The 13313-nt window shown below is 47.3% G+C and overlaps 1 pseudogene; it reads right to left on the bottom strand.

The window, feature by feature from the left end:
* Nucleotides 1-11243: 11243 nt before the first annotated feature.
* LOC117056710 lies at nucleotides 11244-12970 on the bottom strand (annotated as a pseudogene).
* Nucleotides 12971-13313: the final 343 nt, after the last annotated feature.

The following is a 13313-nucleotide window of genomic DNA, read 5'->3' as shown; positions in this document are numbered from 1 at the left end:
ACCGGCCTTGACTATAAAGGAACGTGAAAGCCCAGGCTTCGGGCTTCAGGCATCAGTCTCCGCGAGTGTCGAAACCTTTCGACATTTGCCTTGTTTGCCACCTGCCAGAAAAGAGGGAGGACAAAGGCTGCCCACCCAAACTGATCTATGGATTAGCACACTTTGCAGCCAAGTGCCTGCAGGCATTGTAAAGGAAAACAAACAAGGTTCCCAGAGTGGTTGAAAGCTGTTTGCTTTAGAGCTGTGGATTGCTATGCTGCCCAACCCAGTATGTAAATCACGGGTGGGACGGGGGACCAAATGAGGCCCTCCAGATAATAATAACGTTTTATTATTTGTACCTCACCCACCTGAGTGGGTTTCCCCAGCCACTCTGGGCAGCTTCCAGAATATACAGGAACATAATGAAACGTTGAACATTAAAAGAGGGCTGCCTTCTGAAATTTATGTGAAGTCCTATAATTGTTTCTCTCTCTGACATCTGACAGTGGGGTGGGTGCCACTACCAAGAAGGCCCTCTGCCAGGTCCCCTGTAATGCCACTTCTCACAGCAAGGGAACCGCCAGAAGGCCATCGGAGTTGGATCTTGGTGTCTGGGTTCTGTGTGGCCCTTGTTCCTTTACCCAGGCAAACACCTGTGCTCGGCACCCTCCTCTGGTGGTCTTGCCTGGCTGGAATGTGCCTTGAACTCTGATAACATGGAGGTGTGTCCATGGACACTTTTGCCACTTTTGCCACCCCTACCATAGCTATCAGTGCGCCCCCTCCTCCTGCAACCCAGAACATTGCCCACCTCAAACCCTCCAAGTGTCCCTATTTTCCAGGGACGCCCCTGATATTGAGAAGCCGTCCCGGTTTCTAATTTGATCCTGGAATGTCCCACCTTTCCTTAGGATGCCTGTTTCCTATTTTCATTGGAGAAATGTTGGACGGTATGGAGTTATCCGACGCCCAAGCTGTCTGAAGGCAATCCTGTTTAGGGAAGGTTTTTTTTTATATATAAACAATTTAAAAATTGTTTAATGTTTTTATATATGTTGGAAGCTGCCCAGAGTGGCTGGGAGAACCCACTATGATGTGTGGGATATAAATAGTAAAATTATCATTATCGAATGAGATGTCCCTATTTTCATTGGAGGAATGTTGAAGGGTATGCCACCTGGGAACGCGGTCCTTCAGACAGAAAGGATTTCCCACGCTTGGTACACAAAGCACTATTCACCACTCGCTTCAGAAGACTGGCAAAGACATAACTTCTTTGCCCAGGCTTTCCCCTGACTCATAATATTGGGCCCTGTTTTCACGGAACTTTTTGTTTTTCATCTGATTTCGAAAGACCATTGGGGTGACGTTTGTATCTCTGTTGTTAGGAGACAGTTGTGTTGTTTTTTCCATGTTGTGTTCTTGGGTGCCTCTTTAAGGTTGTTTTTATTTTAAATGAAGTAGTCTAGCAATGCTTTTAAATAAATAAATAAATAAATAAATAACCGAGCTCAAGCTATGAATGCCAGCAGGTCCCAGAAAGATCTCATAGCCCACAAATTATGAGCCGCACAGTACCTGTAGTCTATATGTTCATGGTGTGCTTACCTGTCTGAACCCCTCGAGAGCTGCTGCCAGTCATTGTAGTAGACAATATTGAGCAACGGTCTGACTCGGTGTAAAGCAGTTCCCTATGTTCCTAACCTGAAGCACCATAATTTATTTACTCAGTTTCGGATGTTCAGATGGGACTGCGTATCTTGGGGGTGAGAGAAGGAACTATGCACGCTCATTGGCCATGGAATACTGATTGACTGTCGGGGGAGGGGAACAGAAAATTTGAGGGGGTGCGCATGGAATGGAATAATCCAAGAAAAGCTGGTGGGAGCGGAAATGGAATGGGGTATTCTGGTGGAGAATGCGAAGAGGAACATTCTGTGGTGCGACTTTTTGTTGCAGCTGCTTCCATTCGTTCCCTCTGTTTCTGCTATGCATGCCAGCCCATTGCTTATGTAGACATTACCTACATGTGAGAGGGACGTATTGGAAAGTCTGGGAAAGCCCTGAAATCTACAGAGATATACAAAATCCTCAAGGAAAACAAACCCAAAGGCAGGGAACCCCTAAAAACCAGCCCAGTGAGGACCACGGCGGGCGGGCAGGCGGAGAGATGGGGAATGAAATGGAGTATCCTGGACACGGCACGGCTGGCCTCCTGTAACCCTGAGCAGCGCCACTTTGCCTGGCATCATTTTCCTGCAAGTTCCATTAGGAATTGATATATCTATACTGTAATAGTATTATTTCATCCTCAAAAGGAGCATGTTGGGGACATTTGCTAGGCAGGTAAAACAGAGTGATAATGGGCTTCATCTGCACTTAGTAAGGCTTGAAGTAAGGCCACTGAAATCAAGGGCATGTAAGTTAGCTATGATTTCAGTGGGTCTGCAGGCAAACTCCGGATCCAACACAATAATATTGACCCTAATGTACAGGGCCCCTGTTAGCATACCCTCAAGCATTTCTCAGAGGAAAACCGGGATGCTTGTCTTTTGGTTCCCACCAGGGCCGTCCTACCCATAGGCACTAGGGGTGCGGGGCACCCGGGCGCCGGGCTCTTGGAGCGCCAGGCCGAGAGTCTGGGGCCTGGGAGTGGAGTCCGGGGAAGAGCCCACCTGTTGGTTGGAGTGCCGCGGTGGGCTCTTCTGCTGTGGGTGGCTCCGCGCCGCGAGTTCGGGGGTGACCGAGCCAGCGAAACGCTGAGGCGGCTGGCCGGCTCCGCCCCCCTGCGTGCCTGGGACTGGGCAACTTGGGGGGGGGGCCGCTGGGCAGATCTTTGCACCGCGGCACAGCATATGCTTAAGACAGCCCTGGTTCCCACATATCCTTGGGTGCCTTCACTTTACAAGCTTGGCATGTGCCATGACGAGAATGAGAACCAAAAGCCAAGAAGGAAATCTGAAGTGTGAGAAAACATTTCGCAGGAGCCCAGGCAGGCTTCCCCTGCGCCCCTCACCCAAATAAAAAGAAATTGCAGCAGAGAGTTCTGTAGCTTGCCTTGCACGCAACACTGTTGGAAACTGACCAGAGTGGCTGGGGCACAGGGGCGTACAAGGGGGGGCGGTCCTCCCTGTGTTCCATAATGGAGGGGGCGACAAATTATCAAGGAGCATTTTTTTTTAAATGCCTTCTCCGAAGGTCTTATCTTAATATACTAGGGATTATATAGCTATATATGAAATTTCATGCATATCGGTTAATATCTTGACCCTCCTCCACCAAAATAGCTGTTTACTTGGCTGTTTTCCCTATGTCGTGAAGGCTGAAATTTCAGTTCACTGGAGCACTTACTGTTCCCAACCCCTAACCCTGTGGAAAGCCATCTAATTAGACTTTAATTTGATTTTGAGATGTTTTTAGGAGGTAATTTAATTATTGTTTGATTTTATACCAATGTTATGTATCTGATGTCAGCCACCCTGAGCCCGACTTCAGCCAGGGAGAGTGGGATATAAATAAAAGTTTTTATTATTATTACTTGTTATTATTCCTTTGTAAGAAAATATGAAATAATGTAAAACCATTTTTGCGGTGGGGGAAATCAATGGGTGTTTTTTTTTGACAAGAAATAATTTTCCGCACCGGGTACCACCTGACCTTCCCATGCCTGGGGGGGGGGGGGTTTGACAAAAAAATTTTGTGTCCCCGGGTACCAATTTACCTTGCTACGTCCCTGCTGGGGCAACCAGTGTATAACATGATTCCTATTTTTTGGGATTTTTTGGGGGGGAAATAGCGCAGGGTTGTTGAGCTTTTTTTTGGGGGGGGGGTTGCCGACAATCGCTCAACTGCCTGACTGCAGCTGCCAATCACACGCCTCGCAGATGGCACCAATTGTCTGCCCGGATGCCGCCAGCAGCCACAAATCGCCCGCCCAAATGCCGAGACAGCAACCCATCCCAACCACCTCTGGACGTATACACCAATCACCCGCCCAATCGCCCGTGTATATCTCCTGCTCATGGCTAGCAACAATCGCCAGTCCAACCTCTGCACTACCTGTGTATAAGACGACCCCCAATTTTTAATATTAGTTTTTGATTAAAAACCCTCATCTTATACACAGAAAAATACGGTAATTATTATTACTCTGTGGCCCTGAGATGGAAAGAAGTCCTGACTAGAGAAGAATGGCAGATCAAGTTGATGGATTGTGCTGAAATGGCTAAAATGACCGCAAGAATCAGAAATCAGGAAGACCGAAATTTGAATAAAGAATGGGGGGAATTTATAACTTATCTTAAAAAAACAACACCATTGTAAACAGTTAAAATCGTTAATAGGATTGGAAAAAACAATTGTAGTTTAATGGTGAATTTTGGGCACAATGCAGAGGTAAAAGACTTGGATTATTATATAAGATGCTGGAGGAGGGAAGTCCAGGAGATTCTCTGGAATCTTGTTTCTATGTTGTATGTTGGATATGTGACTGTAAATTTTTAGTCTGAAAACCAAATAAATACATTAAAAAAAAAATTTATTACTACTCTGTAATTCTGGGATGTCCCAGGAAAATTGGGACACTTGACAGGTATGTGTAAGGACTGCTGAGATATACCGTATTGGCCCGAATATAACCCGCACCCGAATATAAGCCGCACCTTTGAAATTGGAGTGGGGAAAAGAAAAAAATGCCCAAATTTAAGCCGCTCCATTCTTAGCTGCTGCTGGCTGCATACTGGGGGGAGGAGGGGGGAGCCGTACTGCATTGCCAACGGCCTTTCCCCTTCCTCACGATCTCCGTTCCCAGCTTTGGGGGAGAGAACGGGGGATTATGCACAGGGTGGGCGCTGCTTTGCCGCTCTCCTGGTGCTGTTTGCCCCGCGCTCCTGGCTGCATACCGTAAGGTCGTGAATATAAGCCACACTTTAACTTTTCACGGTCAGAATTTGGGGGGAAAGTGAGACCTATTCAGGCCAATACGGTATGTGAGAAATGCTGAATAGTCATAATAATAATTTGCCCTAGATGTTGCTCATTGGCACACCGCATCCCAAACTGATGCTGAAAGGACAGCTAACTAAAACTAGGCCAAATATTTCACATTTCACATGCTGGGAGCGTTTGCCACTGTGACGTCCCAATCCTGCTCTCATTCGCTGTTCTTCTAGCCTTTCTGTTCTCCTGAATCAGCAGCTCTTAACTTTTGATGTTGGTTCTATAGAGAAGCCTCTGGTCTTGGACACCCTTTCTTGAGTTTTGGGGAATGGACCACAACGTTCTCTTTACCTCCCACTAGGCAATGCCAGGGCCCCAAATGTGATGGTGGAGGCATCAGAAAGTCGTGTCAGTTAATTGCTTGGCACTTCGTGTAGCCCTGGTATTCTGGACAATTGCCTTGAAGTGAGGGCACTGTTGAGAATGGAGATATATCCGATAAATTGAATTGTTGTTGTTGTTGTTGTTAATCATCACCGTCATCTTATTTATTTATAAACTGCCAACTCATTAAAAACATTGTTGTGGTATGCAATGAAATAATTGAAACTTTGTAAGATTGTAAATAAATAAAAAACAGAACAAATAACTAACACCCTATCAAATAAATTAATAATAGCATGTTGCTATTTATGTATTGTTGTTGTTGTTGTTCAGTCGTTCAGTCGTGTCCGACTCTTCGTGACCCCATGGACCAGAGCACGCCAGGCACGCCTATCCTTCACTGCCTCTCGCAGTTTGGCCAAACTCATGTTAGTAGCTTCGAGAACACTGTCCAACCATCTCATCCTCTGTCGTCCCCTTCTCCTTGTGCCCTCCATCTTTCCCAACATCAGGGTCTTTTCTAGGGAGTCTTCTCTTCTCATGAGGTGGCCAAAGTACTGGAGCCTCAACTTCAGGATCTGTCCTTCTAGTGAGCACTCAGGGCTGATTTCTTTGAGAATGGATAGGTTTGATCTTCTTGCAGATGACCCCAATTAAATTCATGATGCCCATGTTATTGATGGCGTTAATTGTGGTGCAGAAGTTTATTTGCGGCATCTGTGCCACTGATGAGATTAATGCGAGTTAAAATATTTACATGTCATTATTAAAAAGGTATATAATTGTTTATGTTATTTTTGTGTTGCACCTGTCATTTATATGAATGATAGCAATTGAGGTACTGAGATTTTCTACAATCAAGCAGTGTATACATCTTATGAAATAGATGGATGGATAGATAGATAGATAGATAGATAGATGATAGATAGATAGATAGATAGATAGATAGATAGATAGATAGATAGATACAGTGAGTTACGGGTTGTTGCTATGGTATAATATTTGACATGGGGATATGAGCACTTGTTGTTTTGTATTTTGTGTAACTATAAATGTGCTTTGTGCCCCATGTATTCTAGGGAGCCATTTTGAATCAAGATGGTGGACCAAAATGTGACTTTGGATTGACTTCACATGACTTTGGCTTGACAGGTCCAAACTCACAAATTACTCTAACTATAAAAATCACCCCCCCTAAACATACCTGGGCAGCACCTGACACTACCTGGTTGTGTGTGTATGTTTGTGTCTACACCCACCCACCCACACCCCCGTGTGCTCGGTAGGGTTGCCAGTTTTCTTCTGGTAAGGCATGGAGATAGTACACTGGGGAAGCTTCATCTGTTGAATTTCTGACGGGCATGCTACCATTAACTGCATTCTCTGGAACCTGGCCAGGGCATGTTCTTCTTCTTCTGAAGTCGGCAGTTCTAGCGCAGAGCAAAACAAAAAGAACCAAATTACACATGAAGCCACAGCCTGGTACAAGGAGATCTCAAATGGGTCAAGGACAGGACGATGGAGGAACTGAATCGTGCTCTGAGATACAGCTTCTGCTGATAGGCTTTCTCTCTCTCCTGGCCTGCCTGGCAGGCTTCCAGCACCTTATTACTTTGCTACAGCGCCCGTGATTAAAAGCTGCTTATCACTGGAAAATGACTCAAAGACTGATTCTGGTTTGATTCATTTCCTCCCTTGGTAACAAAGGCATTGAGTGCCGGAAGAGCTTTCTCCTGAGATGGGGGGGATTCCCACGTCTCCTCGGGCTCCTTATCTCGTTTCAGCTACCGCTCTTGACACCTGCACACTGGTTTCGGCTCCTTCTACAAGTGCCCAGCTCAGCTTGATGTCAAGAAAAGATGCGTGGCCCCCACTTGCGGTTGCTCTCTGCCATCTGCTTTGCAGAAATATACGGGATTCGTCGTTTTTGCTTTTATTCATTTTTATCGCAGAAATTGGATGGTCCGAGAATTGTCGTCATTGAGAAAGACTCTTTGCGGGTGGCTGTGAACGGGCAGAGGGGCATGCAATGAATGTAAGATTTCTCATAATGACTGCGGTGGTGATCACAAATACTCCTAAATGACCTGGCAGGGCCTTATTGGCACTGTCTAACTAAGCCTTTGAGATTTGTGGCAATGCCAAGCATATTTCATTAGGCATTTGTAAAATCAGATTGACAGATGGACCCAAAGATCGGCAGGCAAGGCAAGGCCCTGTTGGTGATGGTGCCCCCGGGAACCACCTGGTTGGCGCTGACCCATGACAAGGGCTTTTTGGTGGCAGATCCCCACCTGTGAAACGCTTTGCCTGGTAATATGCAGTATCTCCCTCGTTATCGACTTTTAAAAAGGTAAAGGTTTTAGGAGGTGTTTAAAAACATTCCTGTGAACGTAAGGACCCACAAAGGGGAGGAGGAAAGTTAATGGGAATTTATGGAATTCTCTTTTTGTTTTGGTTTCTTGACGATTGTAGATTTCAAAATCTGAAAATTAAATAAATGTATAAACAAAAAAACAAAAACAAAAACATTCCTGTTCACCCAGGCATTTGATGGCTGAATGATACTATACTTGGCAACCTTAAAATCATCGGTGGAAATATATTATTGTTGTTGTTGTTGTTGTTACTACTACTACTACTATTACTTGGTACGCAGGTGGCACTGTAGGTTAAACCACAGAGCCTAGGGCTTGTCGATCAGAAGGTCGGCGGTTTGAATCCCCGCGACGGGGTGAGCTCCCGTTGCTCGGTCCCTGCTCCTGCCAATCTAGCAGCTTGACAGCACGTCAAAGTGCAAGTAGATAAATAGGTACCACTCCGGCGGGAAGGCAAACGGTGTTTCCGTGCGCTGCTCTGGTTTGCCAGAAGCGGCTTAGTCATGCTAGCCACATGACCCGGAAGCTGTATGCCGGCTCCCTTGGCCAGTAACGCGAGATGAGCTCCGCAACCCCAGAGTCGTCCGTGACTGGACCTAACAGGGGTCCCTTTACCTTTACTACTACTACTACTATTTATTGAATTTATATACTGCCCTATACCTGGAGGTCTCAGGGCAGTTCACAGAATAAATAAAATACGGTTTCTAACTGTTTTTAGAATGTCCTTAACTGGTTTTGGAATGTTTTTAAGTACTGATATGTTTGCTGCCCTGAGCAAATTTGGGAGGAAAGGCAGGATATAATTTTATACCAATGTTATGTATCTGATGTCAGCCACCCTGAGCCCGACTTCAGCCAGGGAGGGTGGGATATAAATAAAAGTTTTTATTATTATTACTTGTTATTATTCCTTTGTAAGAAAATATGAAATAACGTAAAACCATTTTTGCAGGTGGGGGGAATCAATGGGGGGGGGAGGGTGACAAGAAATTTTCCGCACTGGGTACCACCTGACCTTCCTACGCCTCTGAGAAGGGCCTCTGTCTGGTTCCCTGTAACCTCACTTCTCGCAATGAGGGAACCGCCAGAAGGCCCTCGGCACTGGTTCTGTGTCCGGGCTGAACGATGGAGGTGGAGACGCTCCTTCAGGTATACTGGACCGAGGCCTTTGAGGGCTTTAAAGGTCAGCACCAACACTTTGAATTGTGCTCGGAAACGTACTGGGAGCCAATGCAGATCTCTCAGGACCGGTGTTATATGGTCCTGGCAGCCACTCCCAGTCACTGTAGTTAGTACCTCACAGAGCTATCATTTCTGGCACCCTTAACAAAGAACAGTTCCAAGGATTATGTGGGGAAAGCCATGCGCTTTGAATATGTGGCACGCATGCAGAGTATCCTGGAATAAGATCTGACTGGCTGGCTGGAACCCTGAACAGGTATTCTGTGCAGCTTCCATATTGGTGTCCCACATGGCCTTTCTTTAATTGGGGTTACAGGGTAGAGGAGGTCCGTGCTTGTGACCCACCAGAACATCCTAACAAGACCAGTCACCAGACAAAGAAAAAAGGAGAAGTAAGCTCTCATCGTTGTTTCACCACATAACCAGCAAAATCTTGTGACCTGACCTTTTAGTTAGATATATCGATGGATGGAATTCCCAGAAGTGCATGTTGTTAGCAAGATGTACTCAAGAAATATCAAGGACTTGGGGAGTCTTGATTAAAACAGAGCTTCCCAGGAGCCTTCCACTAAACAACCGACTCAGGAATTTTGTTCAGAAATGGATGCTGGGCAACAGAAATGGTCTTATCAGAAACCGTGACAGACATGGGTGTGCTTCAGCCATAACAGTCTGGAAGCTTTAAGGTCAGGATGTGGATTCCCAAGGATGTTTCACAGCAAGCTGGGACATGTTATGAAAGCAGGCTTTGAAAACAGAACGGCAACATCTTGCACCAGTACTTATTATAGATAACCCCATGCGATTCTGCCCAGCAGCTGAAGTCATTGTCCAAGCTGTGAGGGTGATGTGCTCAGCGACAGAACACATGCATTGCATGCAGAAGGTCCTGAATTCCATCTCTGACATCCCCAGAGAAGGCTGGGAAAGAGTCCTGTGTCCCGAGCTGCTGCCGGTCAGTGTAGACAAGGGACAGCTAACATGGTGCCCTTCATGAGAGCCAGTGTGGTGTAGTGGTTAAGAGCGGTAGACTTGTAATCTGGTGAACCGGGTTCAGCTCCTCAACATGCAGCTGCTGGGTGACCTTGGTCTAGTCACACTTCTTTGAAGTCTCTCAGCCCCACTCACCTCACAGAGTGTTTGTTGTGGGGGAGGAAGGGAAAGGAGAATGTTAGCCGCTTTGAGACTCCTTTGGGTAGTGAAAATCGGGATATCAAATTCAAACTCTTCTTCTTCTTCTTCTTCTTCTTCTTCTTCTTCTTCTTCTTCTTCTTCTTCTTCTTCTTCAGATGTTGTTGGATCTCACCGCCCATCACTCCTGGCCAGTGGCTATGCTGGCTTCGGCTGATGGGAGTTGAAGGCCAAAAACAGCTGGAGGGCACCATGTTGGCTACTCCAGGTGAGAACAATGCTGAGCTAGATGGAACAGTGGCCTGACTCATATAAGGCAGCTTGCTGTGTTCCTATCACCCATCTCTTAGTGCCCTTGCCTGCAGAGGTTGGGTGGGTGTCATCCAGATCGAATATGTTTTCTGTAGTTCTTCTCCAAGTGGTGCTGTCCCTCCCAAGAGATATCTGCCAGGAACCTTCATTATAATCCTTTAGGCACCAGCAACACCTGCCCTCGCGACTGCCAGCCTTTAGTGGAACTCCTGTGTTTGTTTGCTGGCTCTTTGGGCAACTAGGGATGTGAGGAGGCGTTTATTTCCTTTCCAGGCTGTGTTCACTGCATGCAGCACTGTTTCCATTTTGCTGCGTTTCGGCTTCCAACCAAAGAAATGCCATTAGTCTCATGGTCCCATGTGGCAGAATTTCGCACCATTAATTGCACCATAATTACATTATTCCACAACACATTGTTACATGCCACCCCAATCAGTGAGCAAGTCTTCGAGGATTTCTGGCACTCACCCAGGATTTGTGTTTCCTTTGGAAGATTAGGCACAACGGCGACTGTGGTGTCTTCATGATATTTGGTTTATTTACACATGTATACAACCTGAGCCTACTTATGGAGCGTCTTACAGCAGCAGTACCCAAAAACACACCAGCTTATGCCAGAGCAGAGGCAACAAAACGCCCAGCACCATTTTTTCTCTGCAGGGCAGAATGCAACTTTCTGGTTACATCACTCCAGCCCTAAACCCATAGCTTCTTCCCCTAGCCAAAATTCTTGTCTCTTATAACCCAGGGGAAGTTCCCTCCTTTGATGTGCTAAAGTTCATTACCTCACAGGAGATTAGCTTTTCATACCTATTCACACTTAGCCCTTTCAATGCTTTGAACGTCAAATGATCTATCCCCACAGGCGGTTCCTTCACGAGGAAATTAGTCTTTCGAGTTAACAATTTTTTTATATTGGGAAAAATTATTTACTTTTTTATGCTGGAAACTTTTCATTTACCAGGAAGGATAATGGCATCATACTTCTGCTGGAACCAACGCATGGCTTCCTCCTTGCTGATTCGGTGCTGGACCCCAATGCTACCAGTTTGGTGCTTCTTGTCAGCAAGGCTGAAGCCTGCCCTGCCCAGAACCAATACTAGTGTGCTGGGCCCGGGGGTAATCCGAGAAACGAGGTCCAGGTCCAGTCCAGAATCCGAAGGTTCAGTGAGGAGTAAGCCCAACAGAGCCAAGGCAGGACACGGGGCAGGAAACCTGGCAAGGACAGGTACAGGATCTCAGGCAGGATCTGACATACAGCAATGTTGTTCCCGCAACCTGGGATGGTGTGATGGCCTGGGAGTCAGACTCAGATGCTGAACCTGAGGGATCCCAGCCTGTACAGGATTCCCCGCCTCCAGAACCAGCTGAGGGCCAGGGCTTGAGCCTGAAGGATCCCCACCTGTGCTGGATCGCCAGGTGCAGGTATCAGAGTCTGCTCTGGCTCCTGATGGGAGGGAGGACCCATTGCCTGCAGGTGCTCCACTCCCAGCCTCTTCAGAGGAAGCTGAGGCAGCCCCTGGGTCCAGTAACCCACCAGCCTCTCCTGAGCTGCAGAGGCTCAGGACAGAGAGGCGAAGAGAGCTAAATGCCTACAGGAGGAGTGCTCGCCTCCAGGCCCGGAGGAGAGGCGAGTCTCTGGAGGATCGGGGCCACCCTAAGCATAGGGCCAGATAAAAGCCAGCCAGACCCAGCCCAAGTTGTGTGAGCAACTTAGTTGCAAGCTTATGCTCAACCTGCAACCTTGTGCCTGAACCTGCCTTGGACCTTGATCTGCTCCCTGCCGGACTGACCTCCTTTGGACCCCTAGACCCAGGACTGGACTTGGACCTCGCTTCACGGACAAACCCCTGGGGCCAGCACAGATGGGGTCCGACAACCTTTTATCTTAGTTGGGGCAACGGCCAGTCCCGTCCCCCAGCGACTCACCTCCCTGTTTTGCCCGAAGGTGAGCACTCCTCCTGCGAGTACTCAGGTCTCTCCTTCTTTCAGACCTGAGTCTCTGTAGCTCGGGAGACGCTGGTGGGTTACTGGACCCAGGGGCCAAACTGGAAGTGGAACAGCTGTAAGTGATGGCCCAGCTGAAGGCAATGAGGTAATCTCTGCATCTGGACAAACTCAGGCCCCTGACTCGGCCCAGCTGGTGTTTGCTGCAGGGGAATCTGTGCAGACTGGGACTCTTCAGGATCAGGCCCTGGACTTGATTCAGATGCTGTCTGAGGCAGAGGATCCGGTGCAGACTGAGACTCCTCTGGTTCTGAGTCCGAGCCTGAGTCCCAGGCCATCACAACTAGGATTGTATTTCATCTCCAGATCAATGTGCTCCTGGATTCCAAAACCAAAGTTGCCGGTGTCAGAAGAGTTATTCCTTCTCAGCACATATTCTCACACCTTCAGCCCTTTCTCCAAGATCTCCTCAGCTTTGGCCCCCAGCATACAGTGCAGTGAACGGCTATCTTCTCATTTCTCCTGATCCCAAAGGACCTGGCTGTGTATTGAACTCTTGAGAAAACAGGAGTCTGGCCCATGAGCTGCTCCAGCACTTTGGCTTCCTGGCTGAGCCTGTCTCCACTTCCCCAAACACAGACGTTCAGGCAAAGTTTGTGGATGTACATTTCCCGCATGGGTTTCTCCTTCTCCCCCTGGTCCTGTTGCACCATCTTGGAGGTGTGGAAGAGATCGTGACAGTCCCTGAACCGAGTTAAAACTTGTTGATTGGCTAGGATTACTGTCCTAATGCAGTGGTACCTCTGGTTACAAACTTAATTCGTTCCAGAGGTCCATTCTTAACCTGAAACCGTTCTTAACCTGAGGTACCACTTTAGCTAATGGGGGCCTCCTGCTGCTGCCGCACCGCCACCGCACAATTTCTGTTCTCATCCTGAGGTAAAGTTCTTAACCCGAGGTACTACTTCCGGGTTAGTGGAGTCTGTAACCCGAAGTGTTTGTAACCTGAGGTGTTTGTAACCCGAGGTACCACTGTACACAACTTCAGAAATCTGC

This window comes from Lacerta agilis, chromosome 13 (assembly GCF_009819535.1).
Source record: "Lacerta agilis isolate rLacAgi1 chromosome 13, rLacAgi1.pri, whole genome shotgun sequence".
In the NCBI taxonomy this organism is placed as follows: Eukaryota; Metazoa; Chordata; class Lepidosauria; order Squamata; family Lacertidae; genus Lacerta; species Lacerta agilis.
This window is presented reverse-complemented; position numbering and strand designations above follow the sequence as displayed.